Raw genomic sequence first — 7,837 nt, forward strand, 5'->3', positions numbered from 1 at the left:
TATATATGTTAAAAAATAAATCAGTCTGGAAGAAGGATAATTAAAAAGCTTACCGTGGCACAAGAGACCAAGTCTGTGGTCTGTGCATTTAAGCATACACAGATTCTTTTTCTTTTTTAAAGATTTATTTATTTATTATGTATACAGTGTTCTGCCTGCATATATGTCTACAGGCCAGAAGAGGGCACCAGACCTCATTACAGATGGTTGTGAGCCAGCCACCATGTGGTTGCTCAGAATTGAACTCAGGACCTCTGGAAGAGCAGCCAGTGCTCTTAACCTCTGAGCCACCTCTCAGCCCAACATACACAGATTCTTATGAGCTCCTGTACACACAAACACAGTCAGGTACGCATAAGGTCATAATTATCAAGCATGATCAGCATTTTTGGAAAAGTATGTTTTTTACTAAAATGTATTTGAGGTCTGATTTGCTCAGGATTACATTTTCTTGTCTTTATTAATAAAAAACTGCCCGATACTGATCAAGTTCTCTTCACATATTTAGTTGTTGCTCTGCAGTACATAGGGGTTTCAGTCTGGCCTACAGATCATCATTTGTCACTACAACACCTGACACTTCCATATGTCCCGACAGTCCCTGAGATACGTGTGCTCTTTAGTTAAGATTTATGGTAAAGCCCATGAATCATCACTATATATAATTCAAAAGCTGGCATTTGCCCTTGTGCTATCACATTTTACTTCCCTACTCAATCAAAGCCTCTATCTCATTTTTAGAATCTGGAGTTAATTTGCCTTAATAAAATTAAGAATGAGGTATGTTTATGAGTCTCATATTTATATGTGACTTAGAGATTGAATTTTATAATTAAGAGAAGAAATACAAAGAAGAGAAAGTATTTTTGTATTGGGTGGGCTTAGGGATTCTGAGAAAAGATTTGTTTTCTTGGGGCCAAAAGTCGTGAATGTAAAAGTCAAATTGGAGAAAGGAGTTTATTGTTTTGGATGACTGCGTGGCTTATAGGTCAATAAAACTTTGCTCTAAAACAAAGCTCAAATTTAGGGACCAGTTGTTGGTATCTGAACCAAATAATACAAGTAAGTTGGTCTTCATGCAAAACAAATGGGGGGCTAGCTATGAAGTGACTGGGACGAAGGGAGATGGATTCTTCCCTGGTAAGCAGGTACAGCAGAGCTAAGATTTCCCAGCAGAGTCACTTCACAGCTTACAGCTCTCTTTCCCCATGGCTCTCCAGTTCTTAGAGAATGAAGCATCTGTTGTCTTCTGTCATAAAATATATTTCAGAATCCATCTTGACCTTCCCTAGATCCACTATGTCCTATCTCATACATCAACATTTCTTATTGTCTCCCAGGAAGCATGTATGACTTGATGAGATTAGATTTTCCCAGAATTCTGCTTTCATTTCTCTTTTAAAATAAAACTACCATGAATAACATATTCTCAGAGATATTTGCGGGGAGATAAGATATGTTCCTCTTTCTAGTGTTTTATCTATTTTTCCAGGCAGAATTAGTGACTTTCTCTGCTGCTACCTTTTGCTTTTTCTGCATATGTCTACTTGAGTTCATATTGCATCATATGCAAAACATGTTTACAGGTATGTGTTACCAATTAGATTTTAAATAAGTTTAATGACTAATACCACTCATATATTTCTTTTTAGGTAAATAATTTATGGATCCAGTCTGTTGTTTGGCTAGAGGATGTTGGAGTTAATTAAAGTTACGTCTTGGGGTTTCTCATTGCCTCTTCCTTCCTCTTGCTGATCTCATTGAAGAAACACATTTTTATAACTCAAAAATGTAGATTTCTAGTTCAAAATGTCAACAAGCTTCAGTTGTCTACGTGATAGCTTTTGGATGATTAAAATTCTTCACATCCATATATTCGAACTATGTCCACATTCATCTCCCTTTCCAGTGTCAAACATTTTAACATTGCATTGTCTGTCTACTTGAAGACTAGCAGCTGTTCTTGACAGTTTCTTTTCTCTCTCAGCACCCTGTTCAGCTCACCAAGAATCAGTTTCCTATAGGGGAGAGGGAGGTTTGAGCTGGAAGATGGACAGAGCAAGGAAAGAGATATCATGATCAATGAAGACACCATGGGAATAGGGAGAAGCAGAGTGCCAGGGAAGTTCCCTGGAATCCACAAGGATGATCCCACCTTGGACTACTGGACTACAAGAGGGTACCTGAACTGGTCTACTCTGATGATCAGATGGCTGAATACCCTAACTGTCATCATAGAGCCCTCATCCAGTGACTGATGGAAGCAGATGCAGAGATCCACAGTCGGGTGCCAGGCCGAGCTCCAGGAGTCCAATCGATGAGAGAGAGGAGGGATTCTATGAGCAAGGGACATTGAGATCATAATGGGAAAATGTACAGAGATGGCCAGCCAAACTAGTGGAAACACATGAGCTGAGGATCAATAGTTGAGGAGCCCCCATGGTATTAGACTAGGTCCTCTGGATAGGCAAGACAGTTGTTTAGCTTGAACTGTTTAGGGGGCCCCCAGGCAGGGGGATTGGGACCCATCCCTGGTGCATGAGTGGGCTTTTTGGAGCCTAGTGCCTATGGTGGGATACTTTGCACAGCCTTGGTGCAGGGAGGAGGGGCCTGGACCTGCCTCAACTGAACGTACCAGGCTCTGCTGACTCCCCATGGGAGACTTTGCCTTGGAGGAGGTGGGAATGGGGGGTGGGTTGGGGGGAGGAGGGAGGACAGGGGAATCTGTGGTTGGTATGTAAAGTGAATAGAAAATCTCTTAATAATTAAAAAAAAAAGGGAAAAAAGCATCAGTTTCCTTATTGATTCAATACTCTTTACTCTGCTCACCTTTTGTTTCTACATCATTATAACCCTATTCCAAAACACCACCATACTGTTCACAAATAAGGCAACAAATTTCTAATTTCTCCCAAAAAAACATTCTATGTCTTTCAATGTTCTCAAAAATACAACAAAATGATGTCCTCAAACTAGAGCTCAGGAGGCTGAGGAGATAGGTGCCTCTGTGTGTAAAGTGGGGCTGTGCAAATGTGAGGACCTGAATTCAGTTACCTAGCATCCACATTAAAGCTGGCCTTGGAGGTGCACACTTATAGTCACAGCATTGCGAAGAACAGATGGGTGGATCCCAGAGGTTTTCAGACCAGCCAGTCTAGCTGAACCAGAGAATTCCTGGTCCAGTGAGATCCTGTCCCAAAAAATAAGGAAGAGGACTAGAGCAATGGTTCAGCAGTTAAAAGAGTGCTTACTGGTCTTTCAGAGGGCCTGGGTTCAGTCCCCAGCACCTACATAGGAGCTCACAACCACCTATAATTCCAGTCCCATGGGATCTGAGCCCCTCTTCTGTTTTCCATGGGCTTCTGAATTCATGTGGTGCACATAAACACATGTAGGCACACATCCATACACACATATATAAATGAATACATCTTTAAAAAATAAGGTTGAGACAGAGTGGTTGAGCTGGTGCCGACCTAGAGCCTAACTAATGTTTGTGGATACTGAAAGGTACTCTGAATGCTACCAGAGGGGAAAGGTAAACAGCGGCCCACCTATGAGCCCTGCAATCTACAATGGTGACCTGCATGCATGGATACACTGGTGCTACAGTGCCACAGATGGTGTGGGAGTAACCAAACACTCTGATTGGATTTACGCCCACTCACTCTATGAGATAGATCTGCTGCCTGACATCAGTAGGGTGGCCAACACCCTGAAACTAAATAGGCATTGGGCCTAGGAGAAAACTAAATACTATTGTTGCCCTAAATGAAAACAGCAATAAAGTGACTCCTGCTGTACTTATGGATCAGTGCCTTCCTTGTTCAGCCATCCTCGAAGAAACCTCCTCATACAGTAGATGAAAAGTCACACAGAGACTCACAAGCAGACAATGTTGGGAGGATGAGAGATTTGGGAGCACTCAGTCTTGAGTGGGAGGTCTTTATCAAGCCCCTCCCCTCAGGGGTCAAGGGAGCGGCACAGAAGAGGAGGGAAGACTCAAGATCCAGGAGGGATGGATAGGACACAGAGTCTTCCAGACACAACAGGACTGACGCACATGTGAAGTCATGGAGACTGTGGCAGCAGCACAGGGCCTGCACAGGTTCAAGCCAGAAGAGACGCTAGACGGGGGAGTGGACACGGCCTCCCATCTGAGCAAGAAGCTACCTTCAGTTGGCATCTGCTTATCAAGAAAATAATAGTTGTCTGCGGTGAAATCTCACTGGGTAAAATAAGCACACTGCGGGGTAAGCACCGTGCAATGGTAATTTGTAGACTTGTCTCATGGTGTTCTGTTCGGGCATATTCTACCGTACTGATCTTTTACGAGTATTATGTTTTCTGGTTTTTATTTTTATGGATTTTGTTGTGCGTGTGTATGCATGTGCTTCTTATTTTTTTTATTATTATTCATTCCTTGGGGTTTTTTGTTCACCTGTTGGTTTTCTAAAGCAAAAGAAGAGAGAAAGGAGGTGGAGTTGAGTGGGTGGAAAGGTGGAGAGGATCTTGAAGGAAGAAAAAATCATGATCAGAATATATTGTATGAAAAAAATTCAATTAAAAAATAATATGGAGAGTGATAGAGGAAAACTACCCAGTGTTGGTCTCAGTTTCTATATGTGCAGGTATGTATGAACTCACTCCCAACACATGTACATGCACACATGCAAATTAAAATTTTTTAATTATAATTCAGGCAGCTCTTTACACTATTTGATGCACTTTAATGAGGGAAGTCAAGGCAACAGAAAAAGACCCATAGCTTGAGAAACTATGCAGTTAATGAGCTCTGTCTGGTTTGGGGGATCCCCATCCTCACGTTCTTGTCTGTAGCACAGACTTGCTGTCTCCTGCTTCAATTCTACCACATAGCTTTCTGAAAAGGGCTGTTTTCTTTTCTTTACTAACCACCATTCAACTTAGTTCTCCTTTGGGTTCCTCAACTGAGCCAGCATGTATTCTGTTTCTACCGTTAGTTACAGTGTATCACTGGTTACAGTTTTTAAATGATAATCACGTAATCTATCTCTTTGTATAACATCTATGTTCCACGAGTGCAAAGGTTCTCTATTCTTATTGTGTTAGAAATAATCACAGTGGCTCTTCCACAGGAGGCCTACATGCCGCCGATTGTGCTGCCGCCAAGTTTCTAGTGATCCCAGAGAAGTTCCAGCACATTTTGCGAGTTCTCAACACCAACATCGATGGGCGGCGAAAAATAGCCTTTGCCATCACTGCCATTAAGGGTGTGGGGCGGAGATATTCTCACGTGGTGTTGAGGAAAGCAGACATTGACCTCACCAAGATGGCTGGAGAACTCACGGAGGACGAGGTGGAACGTGTGATCACCATCATGCAGAATCCACGACAATACAAGATCCCAGACTGGTTCTTGAACAGACAGAAGGACGGGAAGGGCCGGAAGTACAGCCAGGTTCTGGCCAATGGTCTAGACAAGAAGCTGCATGAGGACCTGGAGCATCTGAAGAAGATTAGAGCCCACAGGGGGCTGCGCCACTTTGGGGGCCTTCGTGTCTGAGGTCAGCACACTAAGACCACTGGCTGCCAGGGCCGTACTGTGGCTGTTTCCAAGAAGAAATGAGTCCCCAGGCCTTTGCTGTTAATAAATAGTTTATATGCCAAAAAACAAAAAAAGAAAGAAAGAGAGAGAGAGAGAGAGAGAGAGAGAGAGAGAGAGAGAGAGAGAGAGAGAGAGAGAGAAAGAAAGAAAGAAAGAAAGAAAGAAAGAAAGAAAGAAAGAAAGAAAGAAAGAAAGAAAGAAAGAAAGAAAGAAAGAAAGAAAGAAAAAGAAAATCACAGTGACAGGTAAGAGGGAAGTAATATTTACTAAAGAAATGAACAGAGGAACACCTGGGTAATATTACTAATATATTATGCATAGACCATTAATTTATTGGATAAATGGAAAAGGATGAGCCCTCAAGTTCTCATATTCCTAATTTCATAGTAATACAGACCTCATTAAAATCTCACTGTTCACCCTAACTTGGCCATCAAGTCAATATGCCAATTGCAAAGAATTACTAAACAGAATACTTATATTCAATATGACTATGTTGGCTAATGTATATGTGAATAATTTGAGATCAGAAACATAGAAAGTACTTAGCAAACAGGGATTTTTTTTTTCTTTTTAGTTTTAATGGTGTTGGAGAATAGAGAGCTTGGTGAGAAAAACATCCTCAGCTTCTCGGCAGGAGCTCCTGCTTCCCTGCCAGTGACTTTTCTGCTGAGGTTTCACTGTGTTGTCCTCTGAGATGTTATTTTCCTTTTGTGGATGTCTGGGAAGAGAAATGAAGTTTCACTGAGATTTTTAACTTGAAGACACAAAAATTCACATGTAAAGAATACAAGATAGAAAATAAAATAAGAAACAGGTACTGATCAAGAAAAGCAATTTTAACTACTAAAAGTTAAGGAAAGAATAAAAATAATTTAAAGTCTGAAGGGAAATTATGTAATAAAGAGTCTCAGTTAAGTTGAAGCTTTTATTGTCAGTAAAATGTTACTAATTTCAAATGCCTTTGGCAGAAACAAATTTCACTAAAAAACACATAATAGATTTATTTCCAACTATTTCATATTATGTTATTCAAGCATGTATAATATTTTAAAACATTTTACATATAAAAGTTTATACATATGCAGGGAATAAAGTTTATATCACATAATACATGTTTACAGATATTTAGAATTTTAAAACTAGACTTTTTTAAACAGTTTTCATCATTACAACATTCTGATAAAAGGCCTCATTATTCATGTACATATGTGGGTGCCTGTTCGCTCCCCTTTCCTGACAAGTGATTTAGTGGGGAATTCATAAGGCATAATATTTTTGACATCACCTCAAGTTTGGAAGTCTTTTGTGCAGTCTTTCTTATTTTGTCTTGCATTTTCTAGACTAATATGCTCCAGTTTCATTGTCTCTTTCTTCTCGTACAGTAAATGGTTTACTATTTACAGAGATATTTTGCTATTAAGGTATCATACACTCTTATTTCTGTATAAATGAGAGGAGAGGAGAGGAGTTTAATCCTTATAAAATTTTTCCTTACAATTCTTGCTGGTAATTTTTTTTTTGTTGTTGTTGTTTTGGCAAGGATTCTCCAGAAAACCCAGTTTGGCTTGGCTTGGAACTTAACCGCATAGCCAAATATGACCTCTTATATGTGATTTTCCCGCCTCAGCCTCTCTCCCAGGGACTAGCCTGCAAGACTGTGCCTCCATACCTAGATAATGATCTAATTCCATTGAAAGAAGTTATAAATAGTGTGCCTCCACCCCCACACCCCAGCCAAACAAAAAGCAAAACCCCTCTGCTGCATCTTCTGAGTGAGCATGCGTCCGTTTCTCTCTGCTCTCAGTTGCTTCTGCTAGCCTGACCTCCCTGCTACAATGCAACCTGGACTGCGAGCTAAAACAAGCCTTTCTCCCGAAAGTTGCTTCTTGCCGGTGTATTTTTATCATAACAACAGAAATGAAGCTAGAACAGAGCACTTCTCTGCAGCATTCAGGTCCCCTTCATGGTCAAATCTGAGTAGAAACTGGAGAAAAACATGAAGTCTGAAAACTTAGACCTAGCACAGGCGAATTCTTCATTGTGGGCTGGCATCAACTGGAAGAGGCTTGAAGAAAGAAAGACCAGCCATGTCTCCAAAAGATGAAAGAAAAGAGTAAGGTGACCTGCTTGCTCTAACACAGAAATCATGTCATTTCTTCAAAATGTCTCCTGTCTTTTGCTATGGTGTTTTAAAATATTCAATTTCCTGTAGATGGTGTTTTCATATTGTCTTTCAATGAATTCCCA

At 40.6% G+C, this 7,837-nt stretch overlaps 1 pseudogene; it reads left to right on the forward strand.

The window, feature by feature from the left end:
- The first annotated feature begins 4,073 nt into the window (after positions 1 to 4,073).
- LOC102905210 (small ribosomal subunit protein uS13 pseudogene) lies at positions 4,074 to 5,653 on the forward strand (annotated as a pseudogene).
- Positions 5,654 to 7,837: the final 2,184 nt, after the last annotated feature.

The sequence above is a fragment of the Peromyscus maniculatus genome, chromosome 3 (genome assembly GCF_049852395.1).
Source record: "Peromyscus maniculatus bairdii isolate BWxNUB_F1_BW_parent chromosome 3, HU_Pman_BW_mat_3.1, whole genome shotgun sequence".
Taxonomy (NCBI): domain Eukaryota; kingdom Metazoa; phylum Chordata; class Mammalia; order Rodentia; family Cricetidae; genus Peromyscus; species Peromyscus maniculatus.